The following is a 16,884-nucleotide window of genomic DNA, read 5'->3' on the forward strand; positions in this document are numbered from 1 at the left end:
AATCTGAGCGCTCCTCATGTCTGCTGCTCCTAGCCACGCAACAACAAATAAAACCCTACTCTATTCTAGCATTATTCATCAAAGTAGAATATCATAAAGATGCCTCTCTCAATAAAACACATATACAAAAATTGTAAGATCTGCAGCTTTAGCTTCTGCGTGTAAATTATAGTGCATGCTGTTCCACTTAAATTAAGATTATTTTAAAGATCTATTGAGAAATAAAGCTTTATGCTTTTTTCTCACCAATCAACCTTCATCTTAAAAATACAACTTTTCACATAAAGTTTATATGTTTCATAAAACATGTTTACTGTTTATCACGTAAAGAAACATTAAAAAACATGGTTGCAAACCAGCACTATACTGGGACTGGATAGCTCAACGATGGTAAAACATACACAAACTGTAACATAAAACCCAATTCTGGAGCTAGCTTGTTTCACATAATTCTATGCGTATTAGAACTCAACAAGCAACATCACAGTCTTAAATTTAAAGGTTCCAAAAATATTTTTTCACAGTGATTTAATGGAAGAGCCATCTTGGATTCCACAAAGAACCTTTCAGTGAACAGTTCTTAAAAGAACATTATTTTTCTTATACAGTGAAATACATTTTTCCACAATAAAGAATATTTTGTGCAATGGTAAGATTCCCTGGATGGTAAGGTTCTACGTGGAACCATATATTCCAATAAAGAACCTTTCAGAACTTTTAGAGTGTGCTGTACAAAGTAAGGCCTGAAGCTCTGTACCCTCAGGAGGTCAAACTAAATAATCTATGAGCCATTTTATTTTCTATTCATTTTATATGAGGTTTACATATTTTTGCAACTCTGCAAACAATTTTATTTGTCCAGATTTGTGTGATTTTTTTGCTCTTGCATCTTACTGTCTATATTATGTCATTATTGTATGATTATTGGATACAGTCAAGATCAGAAGAGGCCAAAATATGCCTTTTTTCACAAAATGTGAGTGCCGCGGTTATAATGTGAGTGCACTGATTCTCTAATACTTCAGTAACCGGATGTTTCTACAGTGGACTAGTGCTTTTTTGGCTTCTCTATTGCAGTGGATTTTCACAAACAATACACAATATGTCTGTGTGTAGGTTTTCCCGCAGATTTAAAGCCAGCTTATTGAGAGAACAGTATAAATAGATGGCCTTCTTGTTGCAGGACTTGAATGAGCAACCTCTAATCCAATTGTGTCATTAATAACACAAGCTTTTATTATTTCCACATATTAATTATACTTAGTGCTGTGCTTTAGGCAATTATCACTGGTATGCGGAAATGATCATTTTCTTTGCTTCTTTTGTTTATCGTCGATGTCTTGCATCCCAATACGCGTGCCCGTCAGGAAGGGAGCTGCAAATAGTTTTTCCTCAAGCATGACACATCCATCTGACATCCAATTTTGAGTGCATAAAAAGTATTTGATTTTTGGATCATATGCGTTGTTTGATGTTTATACCCCCCCCCCCCCCCCCATACCCCCTTCAGAGTCTGCCCCAAATTCCAGACTAGCTTTAAATAAGACAAATGCAGTGACATTGCAGTGTCTGCTGATTGAGAGGGATGGGCCAATAAATATGTATCATGTTCTGAGGGTATGTTATGCGCTTATGTGTTTGGACAAAGGGATACAATTTGATGTGAGCAGTCAAGTGTATTCAATCCACAGGATATATTTTTGTTGTAATGACTGGGCCTAGTGAAGCAGAAAGCCAATGTTCTCCCAGGGCAGATAACAAAGCATTCAAATAACCCAGAGTACATGTATAGGTGCATGATGAGGCTTTGAGGAACATTTATTTAAAGGGATACAACTGTAATGATGGTATTTGAGGATAAGCTATCTGCTTACAATTTGTCTATTATAAAAAAAAACTAGGTTACAAAGACAAGGTTAAAAAGATGGCATTTAGATTAGTAGTTGTAGTAGTAATAGTAGTATTTGCAAAATAAATTTGTTTATAAATTTGAATAACAATGAAAGTTATTGTTGTATATTTTGCTAATAATAATAACAATAACAAAAATATTAATAGGAATTAAAATGTCTAAACACAATTGTTTTATTTTGTAAATAATAATATTGATATGTATTATTAGCATTATTGGCATGATTCAGATTTGTTCACTGTGCCAGATGGAATGGTCCAGTCAGATCATCTTAGTTATTTGACCGACAGCAAAATCACCCTGATCGCATCTATGAATTGGTTGGTGGGCAGGAAGTGGGTGGGCTGATTCCAGCTGTTTCCCTGATGGATCAGAAACCATCGTCTATTGATTCATCCCTCTGTTCTCAGGTCTCATTGATCACTGGCGAAATGTTCAAGTGAGCTTTCTCAGCACTCCCATTCACATTGATTGTGTAGGACGTTTGCTGTTGTTTAATAGGGATCTCATGGGAAAGGAGGATAACATTGGACAAGGGATTATGTGATTCCAGTTCTACTTACTGTCCGTCCGGTTAGCAAAACGTCTATTGAACTTCTGAGGGATAAATAAAGTGTTTTCTGTGATGTGCCTGCCTCTCACACAATGACATGAGCTTTATTCCTTTAAAGACCCCTTGCATTCAGTGCCATAATTGAGAAAACTGAAAATTTGGAAAGACAAAATCAGTCCAAATAGCATTCATGTACATAAAAAAACAACAACTGGAAATAATATGCAATATGGGTACTTTTCACATAATGTTATTACATTACCCTCTTTATCACAATCTGTTGTTGAAACAAAAATGGCAAGTTATTGCAGAGTAACATTTTATAACAAACAATAATAAAACATCGGATGTGAGAATTTTGATCAAACATTTACATCACAAAATTCAGTTTTGTTCAGAGTTAAGTAGCTATTGGTAATGAACTTTGTTAAAATATTATGAAATGCCATATTAGACAAATTTATGCATTTGCTGATATTTATATATATATATATATATATATATATATATATATATATATATATATATATATATATATATTTACTTAATGATACTGACAAAAAAAACTTACTATATCAAAAGTATTCTGACTAATTTTGCTACATCATCATGTTCCCCTATCTAGACAATATAAAAAAATAAAAAAATAAAAACAAATCAAACACCTTTGTACATTTCTTTTTATACCAAATGATGTGGCCCCATCAATATTTAGGCTCAGTAAAATACTGAAAAGCAAGGATGCATTAAGCTAATCAAAAGTAAAGATTTGTATAATGTTGATTTCTATTTCAAATAAATGCTGTGCTTTTGAATTTTCTATTCAACAAAGAATCCTGAAAATAAAAAAAATATTAAGCAACACAACTGTTCAACATTAATAATAAGAAATCAGCATATTCGAGTGATTTTAAAACTTTAACAGAAAAACTAATAATATTTCATAATGTTACTGTTTTTACTGTATTTTTGATTAAATAAATGGAGCTTTGGGGAAGATAAAGGGTTTTTTGAGTAGTGTATAAAATGAGACTAGGAAAAAATGAAATTTTCTTTAAGTGGGGCTTTAAATCTCATTTTATCCTACTGCGATTTCCACCACATTTCTCGCATAGCATTTGGGACGGACAGCAAGTGTATTATTATTCACCCCATGTCTATATCTAGCATATCTAAAACCTCTCTGTCTCATCTGGTTATGCTAATAGTCCTCCACAGCATTTCACAATGCACTTAATAACACTCAGCCTCTCTTTTCCCAGTCAACTACACCGACTCGTTGAAAGTTCTGCGATACAGATCCCAGTTAAATGAAAAGTTTGATCACAGCCATCATGTCATTATCCGTGGTATCGAGATTGGCAGAATGCCGGGTACGGCAGCTTTAAAGTCAGACGGCAAGTCACTCTGCATACAATTTCCTCCACGAGTCCCCAGAGGCGGAGAAGTGGTAATGGAGAGCAGGAGCAGACTGTCATTATCTCCCCCTGTGACGCTCCATCTCATTGTGGCGCAACAGCACATTAGTAGACTGACTAACTACGTGTGGAATAGGGGCAGTGTGGAGCTTGGTCGAGGATAAAGGACAAACATATGCTGCGGGCATCATTTCAGTGGTGCTAATCAGCTTTTAATGGAGTCACAATGCATTAAGACTCCTTATATCGTTTTACAAAGACTCAAGTTGTTATTCATTGCTTTGTATTGTTCACTCCTGGAATGGCTGTATGTAGTAAATCTTGTACAAATATAAGGTTGCTGTAACGAAATGTTTAACTCCTAACCTAACTCATAAACTATTAAACAAAGGGCAATTGAATTACAGCATGTAAACAAATGCATTCGAGTTATGCAACAGAACGCATGCTGTATGTTAAACAGTTTAAATCTTGTATAATTTGACACTTTTTTGAAAGGGACAGTTCACCCAAAATTAAAGTTTCTTTACATTTACTCACCCTCAGGCCATCCAAGACGTAGATGAGTTTATTTCTTTATCAGAACAAATTTGGAAAATGTAGCATTGCATTACCTGCTCACTGATTGATCCACTGCAGTGAATGGGTGCCGTCAGAATAAGAGTCCAAACACCTGATAAAAACATCACAGTAATCCACAAGTAATCCACACAAATCCTGTCCATCGTTTAACATCTTGTGAAGCGGAAAGCTGTGTGATTGAATTAAACAAATTCATCATTAAGACGTTTTTAACTTCATATTGTTGCTTTTGGCTAAAACACAAATCCTCTATCCATAATATTGCTCTCTCCAGTGAAAAAGTTGTCTCGATCAATTACAGCCTACAAGTGAAAACAGTTCTAAAAACGTACATCGATTTGGATGTGAGAGGACAACAGAGGATGGTTTGATGGAGGTGTTATTATAAATTTTATCCAAAAGTGACCGTTTGAAGTTAAAACGCCTTAATGATTGATTTGTTTCTTATAAACATGCAGCTTTTCACTTTACAAGACATTAACTGATGGACTGGAGTCGAGTGGATTACATGTGGATTATTGTGACGTTTTTATCAGCTGTTTGGACTCTCATTCTGACGGCACCCATTCACTGCCATTGGATGAGCAAGTGACATAATGCTTAATTAGTTCAAATGAAGAATTATTAGTTTCAATGAAGAAACAAACTCATCTACATCTTTGGATAGCCTGGGGGTAAGTACATTTTTCAGCAAATTCTCATGTGGGGGTAAACTATTCCTTTCAAAACTGTGTTTAATCCTCTCAAAATATATCTGATCGAAGCAGCATACGGTTGTGTTTTGTTGCAGCTGCTGTTTAGTATGTGCTCTCTATGTCAAGCATCAGTGGGTGTTAGATTAGACTCGCAGCTGTGTTCATGTGCATGTCCTGTAGGCAGGACTGATTTATGGTCAACAGCAGGACAGTATCTGCGATGGTGACAGCTAAGGTTAATAAACAAGGCACAGATCTTTGCTCCAGGGTAGTGAACGAGTAAAACCCTTGTCCTTTGCATGGCCAGCAATCAAAAGAAATACTTAAATGCTGTCTGATATCTAAAGAACGGGTCTTCAACCTTGATTCAGAGATGAAGAAAGGACTCCCTTCCATATGTTGTATACAATTGAGTGTTTCCTTCAAAACACAACAGTGTCATAGCCCACATTTCATTGCTTTGCTTTAGAAAATCAGAAATAGAAAGTAGGCTGTTTTTGTGTAATTGTTGTACCTGTCGGAGCAAGGAGCTGCTGGCCTTTTATCCGCTAGTTCTTTTAGAAGTGAAGCCCCAGCAAGGAAAAGTCTGCAGGGGGTGTCCATATGCTTTATTATGCTCTGTAATGGCTGAAACCCCACCTGTTTCCTCAATACACGCTCTGGAGGGAGATCCCTTTTCAAAAACTTCAGTTCCAACTTACTGCTTTGCAACAGCATCTATTAATTGAAAGGATGATGTAATGCTTTGAAACACAGAGACAGATTGTTTGAAGATTAAACTAGGTCACAAAACTTTTACAGTATGTCTTGTTTTTAAGAATTAGGCCTAAATGTTTTTAGGCACTTTTTTCCTAGAATTCTAAATTACTGTATGCCTGCTAACTTATAGAGGAGACTGAAGCTAGTTTTTTTTTTTTTTTTTTTTTTTTTTACCAGGATTCTCATGATAAGTTTACTTTAGAAAGTCAACATTTAAAAAACTTTTTATTCTCATTGTCGGTGGCGATAGCCTTGTGGACAGAACGAGTAGACAAATGGTGCAATTGCGCAACTAGTCACATTTCATTCTAAGAGAGACAAATATGATCAAAGACAATTATTAATTTAATGCACCTCTGCTCTAGCTAGTGAAAAGTGAAATCTTGAAGCTGAAGTTGAAGCTGTTATTCCTATTGGTCTTATAAAACCAGAGCTCTGGTCTTAATTCAAAAAGGTCACATGAAGTTGTTACTTCCCTAAAACAAAATGCAAAACAAATCAAGTGCAAATTTATTCAGTTCTATTTCTTCCATCATAACACATTCATTTGATTTTATGATAGTCTTACGAATAAGGTGACTCCTGTTATAAATTTTTCAACTCATATGACAACTGACAACTCACAACATGACAACTCATTTTTAAAGATGTGACATTTGGTTTGTGTATGGATAAAATAACATGCAGAACTGCCAGTGGATATGATGGCAAGGGTTAATGTTAAGCCTCGTGTGCATAAAGTGTATCTGTAGGAGCATGAAAACTCTGTGAAACAGAGCAAAATAAATTCAAGGCTCTCTCATGCTTATAGTGTATCACACATGACTAAAAACAGCAAACAATTAAAATTCTGTGTAATTCACGTCAATCCTTGATTCATGGAAGGAGTGTCATATCAACAGGCACAGATAATACAATGCAAGTAGTGCAATGAAGAATGAATAGCATTCATTCTTAATCATAAATCATCATTTATTATTATTGAAGTACATACTTGATTTATTTTCTTTAATCTATTTCAATATGGGAGGGATAATGAAACATTTTGCTAAAAATATCAAATGTTACTTTCTTTCTAAATAAAGCATTTGGGAATCCTGTCTATTTTGCAAAGTGTTTGGTGAGACTAACAGACTAACTATGCAGAAATGACAGACTAACTATGCAGAAATGACAATCTTCATCTTTAAAGATCAGTATCTTCTCAGTGAGAATACAATGAGGATGTTTCTTACAGGAAAATAAAACAACTGACAGCATGAGTATAGAAATATAATCCCTTCAATGTCCTGCATTTTGATGATAAAAGAATTTTCACTCAATCCCTCCAGGAAGCGTTTAATCCCAAAGAAAACTCTCTGGCCAAAAAAAAAAAAAATGCATGGCTTGCATGATCTCAGGCACCTGGAATCACAGCAGCCTGCTGATGTGAGAAGATTTAGAGATGCCTGCTCAGGCTTCCATTAAAAATAAAGCTCGAGTCTTTCAAACACAGATACAGATTTTAACAGAATTTATTTTAACCCAAATTCTCCTTTTTCTTTTGTTGGTGGCTCAGATAAATATTTGATCAACTTAGCATGATAAAAAAAAAAAACTGCACTCAGTTTCCTACTATAGTGGGTTCATTTGGAGTCCATTGTGGGGGTGGTACATGCATGTTTCATGACCCCTTTTCACTAAAAGTTGCAATTAAAATATACTTTGTTTAATCAGAATTTCATGCAATTAATTTGATCAACATTTAAATAGATTGACTGCCCTAGTTTGTACTTCTTTGGTAATAAAAGAAAAATCTTTAACAAAGATGGGTTAAAGAACCCCTTCAAATCAACCCCATATTGCGCACGCTGAGCCAGGCCATTTAACTGATAGTGCAGATTCTGTCAAAAGGGACTTACGATAGGATTAGGATATTGCACACAGTTTTTATTTATCACCAGTATGGTCCCAGTGTGACTTTACCTCCTCACTAATTAGCTTCCAGTGAGTTATGATAATAGGTAGCTAATTAACCAACGTAATGAAGCTCTTCCTAGACCTTGGTGAGTTTATAGCGCTTGCACAGATGCAACACTTCTCTTTCCAACTGCAGCGGTGCATTTAAGCAGCCTGATAACCACTGGGATTTTACAGAGATCCACTTCAAAGAGTTGATGACCTTTCTCAGATGATCCGTGCAGCGTTAGTGTCTCTGCGATGCTGTTTAGTGCTGAAGTTGCGCGTGCAACAATGATCTGAGCAATTCAGTCCAATGTATTAGTAATTTTAACATACTTTTCTGAATGTGTAAAGTTTACCTGAACTTTAACTGAAATTATTTTTAGTTCCAGCAAAACATACAAAGCTACTGTATGTGGCATTCATTAGTTATTAGGTATATATGAGGTCAGAGGGTCTAATCTTAATTTATTCAAGTCTATTTTTGGCTATAACACTACTATCTGCATATTGTATAATGGGATAATTTATTTTTATTATAAAAGAGGTCAAGTTAGTTCATCTTGCTGAGGGAATTAAGAGAATGTAAACGGGGTTATTTCAACTTCCTTAAAGTTAATTCAAATCTAACAGACTTCATCAGTCATATATATATTACCAATAGAATATATTTAATTTTATAATATATGTATACTTTATGATATATGTATACTTTTTAAAGATGTTTTTTATTTTTTTTCAAAGACATATTTTTTTTCTCATTCTGTATGTACTGTTAATTATGATAAATCAGCCATGGCATATAGAGAGACAAAAACAGTCATTAATATTCATTGCTGGTATTCAATAAAACAGATCCTGAGAAATGTTCTTTAGTAATGTTACTCTATAAGCACTCCGCTACCTTTGCCCGACTAACTACTGTAGTGGAGATTGGTACATTTGGGAAAGTGCACCATTATCCCGTAATGAGAGGAACTGTCATAAAAAATTACATCTAAATTTTATTACAACCTACAATGCACTCTCTGCCTCTTGTCAGAGCATGCTTTGAACTCCCATGAATCGGAATAATGCACGCCCACTTTTATGATTCATGTCATTTATCTAACAGAGGAGCCATTTCGGAAGATACAGGCAGTTATGGAATTACTTCAGAACTTGAAGGATGAGAGAATTTTCTGGGACTGAACTCTAGTAGAAAGGGTGAGAAAAAGAAGAGGTGTTGAAGGATTAATTAGGCTTTGGTGCACTCGGTGAGAATGAGGCTCTGTGGCCCAGTTGGAGAGTAATGCTATGTGCACGTGCTGGTCAAGGATTACAGACTGCGCCTCTGATGCAATCTCATCCACCCCGTCCACAGTGATTTATTAATGCCCCAACAACACCAAAACACTTCCCTATTCCACTTCCTGTGCACTGCCTCCTCCAAACAATATGGGACTGTGACCTGCGTATTTTCACCAGCTCTGAGTTTTTTTTCTTTCACAGTGAGGGGCTGTTTTGATAAAGACTGCCAGTTCTATTTGTGCACACAATTCAGTCTTACTGACATACCTAGGGGATTTGAGTCTGCGTTTCCTTGTAAATAAAATCCGAAGTCTACATTCTGGACACGCAGCAGGAGGCAGTGTGACTGAGAATTTGAAAGGTCTTTCTGACACTGTGAAAATGTGCAAATCAGATTCGCAAACTCTGTCATACTTTCAGAAGTCACACTGAGCTTCAGCTCACAACTAAGTTAAAATGTGAAAGCAATATTACACAGGAAAGACTGCTTTTGTGCTGAATATTCTTTGACTGTATAGGCATGAGGCCTGAAATAAAACAATTTAATAAAAAAAGACAAATTGTAATCAAATAATATGCAAAGTAGTTGAATTAAATATAAATTTGACAAGAGATCTTAAAGGAATAGTTCACCCCAAAATGAAAAGTTGCTGAACATTTATTCTGGTCAACCAAGTACCTTCATCATTTGCTCACCAATGGATCCTCTGCAGTGAATGGGTGCCGTCAGAATGAGAGTCCAAACAGTTGATAATAACATCACTGTAATCCACAAGTAATCAACACGACTTCAGTCCATCTATGTCTTGTAAAGCAAAAAGCAGTTTGTTAGAAAGAAATTCATCCTTAAACCAGACTAACTTTAAACCATCATCTCCTGCCAAAATAAAAGTCCATAATTCTCAATAATGCTTACTCCAGTGAAACAGTCCATTCCCAGTTGCCCCCAGTCCATCCCCCTTACTTCAAAATCCACCGACATTTTTGTTCAGAACTGTTTTGGACTGTTTTCACTTATAAATGCTGCTTGATCTGTGCATATTTCACCCCTGATTCAGATGAGATTACTTTTTCACTGGAAAAATAAATGTTATGGATAGAGGACTCCAGTGGTTCAGAGTTAAAACATTGTTATGATATATTTGTTTCTTACAAACACTCAGTTTTTCACTTTACAAGATGTTGACTGATGGACTGGAGTCATGTGGATTACTTGTGGATTGTTGGGATGTTTTCATCAGATGTTTGCACTCTTATTCTGACGGCACCCATTCACTGCAGATGATCCATTGGTGAGCATGTGATGTAATGCTACATTTCAACAAATCTGTTGAGATGAACAAACAAGATTAGACTACTTCTTAGATGGACTAAGGGGTGAGTAAATTTTCAGCAAATTTTCATTTTTGGGCAACTGCTATTGAAAAGTATGTTTGAATGCCGGAGGGTGAGAGAGTACAAGAACCTATTCTGTTGAAACAACAAAACATCCTCAATTAATCACATTATGCTGGAGAAAGTGCAAATCCCAAAGTGTCCAATGCAGCAGAATAACCAGCACAGCTGTCATAAAGTATGCTGACAAGTGTCACTGGGGAATTGACAGTTTGCAAAAAGTATCTCTGTACAGGAGCTATAGTGTTATATTATAGTCAGCAACTTTCTCCCCCAAAAAATCATCATATTGTCAAAACCAACAATCAGCAAGGAAATGAAAAATAATAAAATATGAAAGCAAGACAGCAGAAAAATGATATGATAAAATACTGTCAGACTTGTAATGTTTTTTGAAGTAATATCATTTACATATACTTTATAGTAAAACAAAAAGCGTAAAGGACTCATTATATTTATTTAAATCGATTTGTTTCTTGTATATTATGTGTTATGTATTATTTCCATAATCAATAAAACCATTCTTATGTGATATTTTGATAATATCTTAATCTGAAATGTAAATTACACACCAAAAACCTAATTAGCCATTTGTTATATGCACCTTCGTGCTGTCACAGAGTTTAAATCTATGCACTGTGTATAGGTACAAGGAGACTTTGGCTTATGAGGTGTATGGGGTTTATTGATGTTGCCTCAGTCGATGGAGAGCGTTTGAGAATGGGTCTCTGTAATCCTCATATACAATTCAAAAAGAGCATATTTAAACCTGCACAACCCCCTACAGCAGCTGCCTCCACAGTCGAGGGAGAGAGCTAGAGAAGAGCTGGAGGTAGAAAGTAGATGATGGAGGAAAGACAGGATAACAATTAATATGAGGAGACGTTTTCCAATCAGTTTATGCCCCTGTGTGAAATTAAATTTCTGTTTGTGTGCACGCTTTCATTGCCTGTGACTGACATCCCTGAAAGCACCTGTGAGGGGAACGAGTTTTGAAGGAATGAGGGGGTGCACACAAATCTTCTTACGCTTGAAATGTAAACACACCTGCCACCTTGCATATAACAGCAGTGCAACATTAAGTCAAGTCACCTTTATTTATATAGCGCTTTTAACCATACAGATTGTGTCAAAGCACTTAACAGTATCAAACTGGAGGATAGAGTGTCAGCAATGCACAACAATAAGATCAAACATTCAATCCTCAGAGATGTCACCGTCTAGCTCAGTCCAGTCCAGTATCTGTGAAATCAAATTGACGATAATCGCTAGAAATTAAGTGTCCCCGACTGAGCAAGCCAGAGGCGACAGCGGCAAGGAACCAAAACTCCCTCTGTGACAGAATGGAGAAAAAAAACCCTTGGGAGTAGGGATGGGTACCGAAACTCGGTATTAAATCGGTCTCGGGGCTAAATTATGAAAGACCGGAGTATCCATAAGCTCTGACGTTATCGGTACTTCTGTCGGTATTGGAGAAATTAAGAAAACACACATACATTTATTGTTGCTCTCTCTCTCTCTCTCTCTCTCTCTCTCTCTATATATATATATATATATATATATAATGTCGCCAGCTGCTTTTATGTGCAATAATATTCAAACATTTGTCTATGATGCATTTTTGCTATGCGCAATTCAGAAGCCAGATCGCGCTCACGCGGAGGAGCTTCAGCACAAGCAACATGAAAGTTCTGTTTAATTATGATAGAAGAGAGAACCAACTATTCAAACATCTGCTCACACTTTAGGCCTGTGGCTGTTATATTAAGCTAAGTTTTTTTTTTTTTTTTTTCGATTTTGGCTTCCAAGGATTATAGCCGCATTTCTTCTAGCACAACTCCCTTCCCTTCATAGCGGCGCGGATTCGTTCCTCCGAACCGAAACTTAACATCTGAATCAGCTCAATCAGTGATTGTTATAAAATGCCGTCTTTACTGTTGCTACATTGCAGGACATATTTGATAGTAAAACGTTGAAAGTACAATCTGCACAAGTGATGCTCTTCCCCAGGCTGAAATGTGTGTGCGCGCGTGCCTGCGCGGCGGCGTGCTCCAAAATGGACAAGCAAAGTACACTTTGAGCTTCGGGCGCGTCGAAATAACACACAAAAATATGCCAAAAAATGCGTTGCGTGTCAGTATATTGTCTTAAAGTGTCAGACTGGAGCTTGAGCCATCAATGTTAATCAAAGAACAAAATGCAAAGAGAAAATCACCCACAGCTCTTAATCTGAACAACGTTATAGCTTTAATAAACATAAATCACATACAGTGAAAACTATGCAGTGCTCATTTACATTTGATTACTTTTGTAACTATTACTTACCTGAACATTAATATTAGTAGACCTTCATGGAAAAATGAAAGCACTGTTTATTTCATTTCGTTTGTGTGTTTGTTTTATTGTATTTGTCAGTTTGTTTTACTTTGTTTCTTTGTTCATGTTGTTACTGTATCTTATCTTATGTATATAAAACACTAAAAATACCTGCACACTGGTGCATTTACAAATTGATGAAGTGCAGGCATTTTTAGTGTTTTATATACATAAGATAAGATACTGTAAGAATATGAACAAAGAAACAAAGTAAAACAAAAAGTACCGATAAGAATACCGTTAAAGTACCGGATCGATAAGCAGTATCGATAAGAGTAGTAATACCGTTAAAACCTTAACGATACCCATCCCTACTTGGGAGAAACCAGGCTCAGCTGGGGGGCCAGGATACCACTGTTTACCCATTGCTTACTCACTCTTCTAATCAAAATTCCAAATGTATAAATGTACTATATTTCTATCCCTACAGCAACCATATCTCTGTTTCACCAGATACACTTCACCTCACAGTTTTTATAGAACAGAAGAATACTTTTTGTATAATTGCATGCAATACCCAGCAACAAATACATTTCTTAATCAGTATTTTTGTCTTATTTTCAGTGACAATATTTAAACATTCTTAAAACAATATCAGTTTAGTTGCATAAGATTTTATGATTTGTTTCCAGAGATTTTTTTACCCTTTTGACAAATTCAGTTGATTAATCGAATGTCGATTAAGAAAAGAAATTAGTTTTAGAAAAACTTAACCTTAATTCGGTCAAAGTTTTTTTTTACAATGCATACAGTTATTTTTGTAATCAAATATTTATTAGAAAACCAGACGAAAATACTGAAATAAAGAGTGTTTTTCTGCAGACAGTGTAGTCAGTCTTGCTGTAAACGGCATTATTAGTACACTTCTAGCTCTTACTGTTGATGTTCCAGACCAGTTTGGTGTTTGCAAGGAGAATTTCTCTTTCCTAACTCTGATAATAGGCCCTAACACAGGCAGTCACATGAAACAGAGCAGGAAGACTCCTTAGAGAAAGCCAGATGGGTCTCATTTGAGCGGAGAAGATACAAGTCAGGCTTTTGGACAGACATGAGAGTAGACATTCACTGTCATAGTGAACTCACAAGACTAACCTGAGCAGAGAACAGCTGTCAAAAGTAAATACTTAATATGTAAACACTAATATTTGAACAAAAATATTAATTAGCCAAAAAGACTATATAGCTGGTGACAGATTCTTTTAGGCACAGAGCTGTTGTGTTCTTATAACAAGCTGTGCTGTGTGTTATGACATCCAAAGGGACATCCCATTGCCACATAAGAGCATCCGAAATTTATTATGAGTCTCAATGTTGCATCTCCAACAAACACGATAATCTCTGACAATCTCTCTGCTAAGACTTCCACAATATAATAAACCCACACTCATTTAAGCTCACAGAAAATCAATAAAGTTTCATTTAACTATACTTTTACTGCTTCATCTGAAATGTCCCTTTAACTAACTGTAAAGACCAATGAGCAACATATTAATAACATATAATTGGTACACAGAATCTATGGACAACCAGTCAATCTAATGCTAATTCAGGCTAAACCAAGAGCCAAAAAAAAAAATAACCACACAGTTTCTAGTTTCAGCAAGACTTGGATAAAATTAACATAACACCTCTATCATATAACATTTGCCAAGCTTCGGAGTTGAAAACAGATAAGAAAATCTCAGCTGAAGTTCTACTAAAGCCGTCAGGGCCTGTTAGAGAGCCAGTATTTTATGTAATGGCAGTCTAAGGCTTAACTCAATGAGTCATGATGCAAGTCAAGTGCCTCCATTTAATATAGCTGCTAATATAGTCACTCTTAACCCTGAACTGCTCCTTCAAAGAGCAGCCATCAGAGGAATATCTGGCAACACTGGTTTGTATGACAACATGAGCACCACAGCATTCATTTAGAGACATTGATGTGAAACCCAACTATTGATTTTGATAAAATATGACAGTTTTGTCTTTTTTTTTTTTATTAAAAGGGTTCGTTTTTAGTCTAAGTTCCTGAAGAATTTATTCCACTATGTGAACATGCTTAAACTTCACATTTAAACTTGAGCTACAGAGTGATTTACAATACAGCAAAAAGACATGAATGCCATGTGCCATTCAGTGTTATATATGGGTTCAAATACATGCTTTTAAGATATATATCATAAATAAAATATAGCCTACCACCATTCAAAAAAGGTCAATAAGATTTAATGGTTTTGAAACAAATCTTTTCTGCAGTAAGTTTGCATTTATTTGATAGAAAATACAGTAAAAATAGTAAATCTAAAATTTGAAAGAACTGTTTTCTATTTGAATATATTTTGAAATGTTTTTTTCCTCTCATGCTAAAGCTTTATTACTCTCTTTCGGTGTCACATGATCCTTCAGAAATCATGCTGATTGTTGCTCAAAGAAATATTTATTATTTTTATTATTATAGCTGGTACACCACAACAACAAAAAAGCAAGATTTGAAATTTAATTGATAATAACAAAAATATAAATTTAATTGATATAAGAAAGATATAAATCAGGACTGCACTAAAATAATAACTATTTAGAAGTTTCCCATCTTACTACAACCCCAATTCCAGAAAAGTTGGAACATTTTGTGAAATGTCATACAATCAAGAAAATGTTATGTTCTCTTTAACCTATATTTAATTGACTGAAGTACAAAGAAAAATATTTAAAAAAAAAAATAAATATTACAGTCCTCATTATAAACACAAAATAATAATCAACTGTAATGTTCGATGAAGACAATTAGACTGTTTTATTTGATGGGGGCGGTGAGGGACCTGGAGAATGGGTAGGGGGGTGCTGGCCCAAAAAAGGTTGAGAACCACTGCTTTATAGTAAAAAAACATGATTTTGAGAATTGCATTAACACTATGCTTTAACATAATTTGATGAGTATTTATTCACTACATTGCTTAGTCTTAAAATGATAGTTCACCCAAAATAAAATAAAAAACTGTCATCATTCACTCTCCCTCATGTCATTTCAAATCTGCATGACTTTCTCTCTATTATGGAACACAAATGAAGATATTTTGATCATTATATGTTGCTGTATTTATAATACAAATTTCATTAGTGAGCAAAACACAGAAGGTAAGCTGGAAAAAAAATATTCTTAATGGGAAGAGTCTTTACTTTATTGCTATAGTTTCTCTGGAAGCAGATATTATATTTCTATATTTTTACATATTCTACATCATTCTACATAAGTTTTATACTTTTCAATGTCAAGTCAAGTATAGATTTTGGATTTTTTTTCCATGATGAAACACAAACGGGAAGAAAATGAAATCTTTTTTGGAAATGACAAATTAAGAGAATACGCCTTTACTAATGGCAATAGATTTAGACAAGGTGACCTAGGACTCAATTAGATACTCTATAGGCAGCCAGAGCTCCTGCTGGACCTACCAGGAGGGAAACTATCTCTGCATATGGTTTCATTAATCATTAAGTCATTATGTTTAACTGTTAGATAGACATCACTCTTAAGTAAAGACATCTAGCAACCCGAGTGGAGTTTGGCAAACAGCAGTTAATGGACTAAGATCCTGACGAAAAAGATTCTCTGGTCTAATGAAATAAACATTAAACTCTTCAGCCTCAATGCCAAGCAGTGTGACTAAAATGACTCAACACCTGGCTAATACCATACCTACAGTGAAACATGGTGATAGCAGCATCATGCTGTGGGGATGTTACACTTAGAAAATAAGCCTCAAGATTACATATCACAGTCCATTTTGTCAACTCTGGCATTTTTGCCAAAATTTATACAGAAAAAGCAGCAAGCAAGTGTAGCGTTTCATTGTGTATCTTTGAAATAGCATGCTTCTAATTAAGAGCTGAAATTAGTTTCTTAATCATATTCAGATATTAAAAAGGTTAAACACCAAAGAACACTGCTGTCCATTCATTGGGTTTAGTAAAACATGAACA

The sequence above is a fragment of the Barbus barbus genome (assembly GCF_936440315.1).
Source record: "Barbus barbus genome assembly, chromosome: 24".
NCBI classification, from domain to species: Eukaryota; Metazoa; Chordata; class Actinopteri; order Cypriniformes; family Cyprinidae; genus Barbus; species Barbus barbus.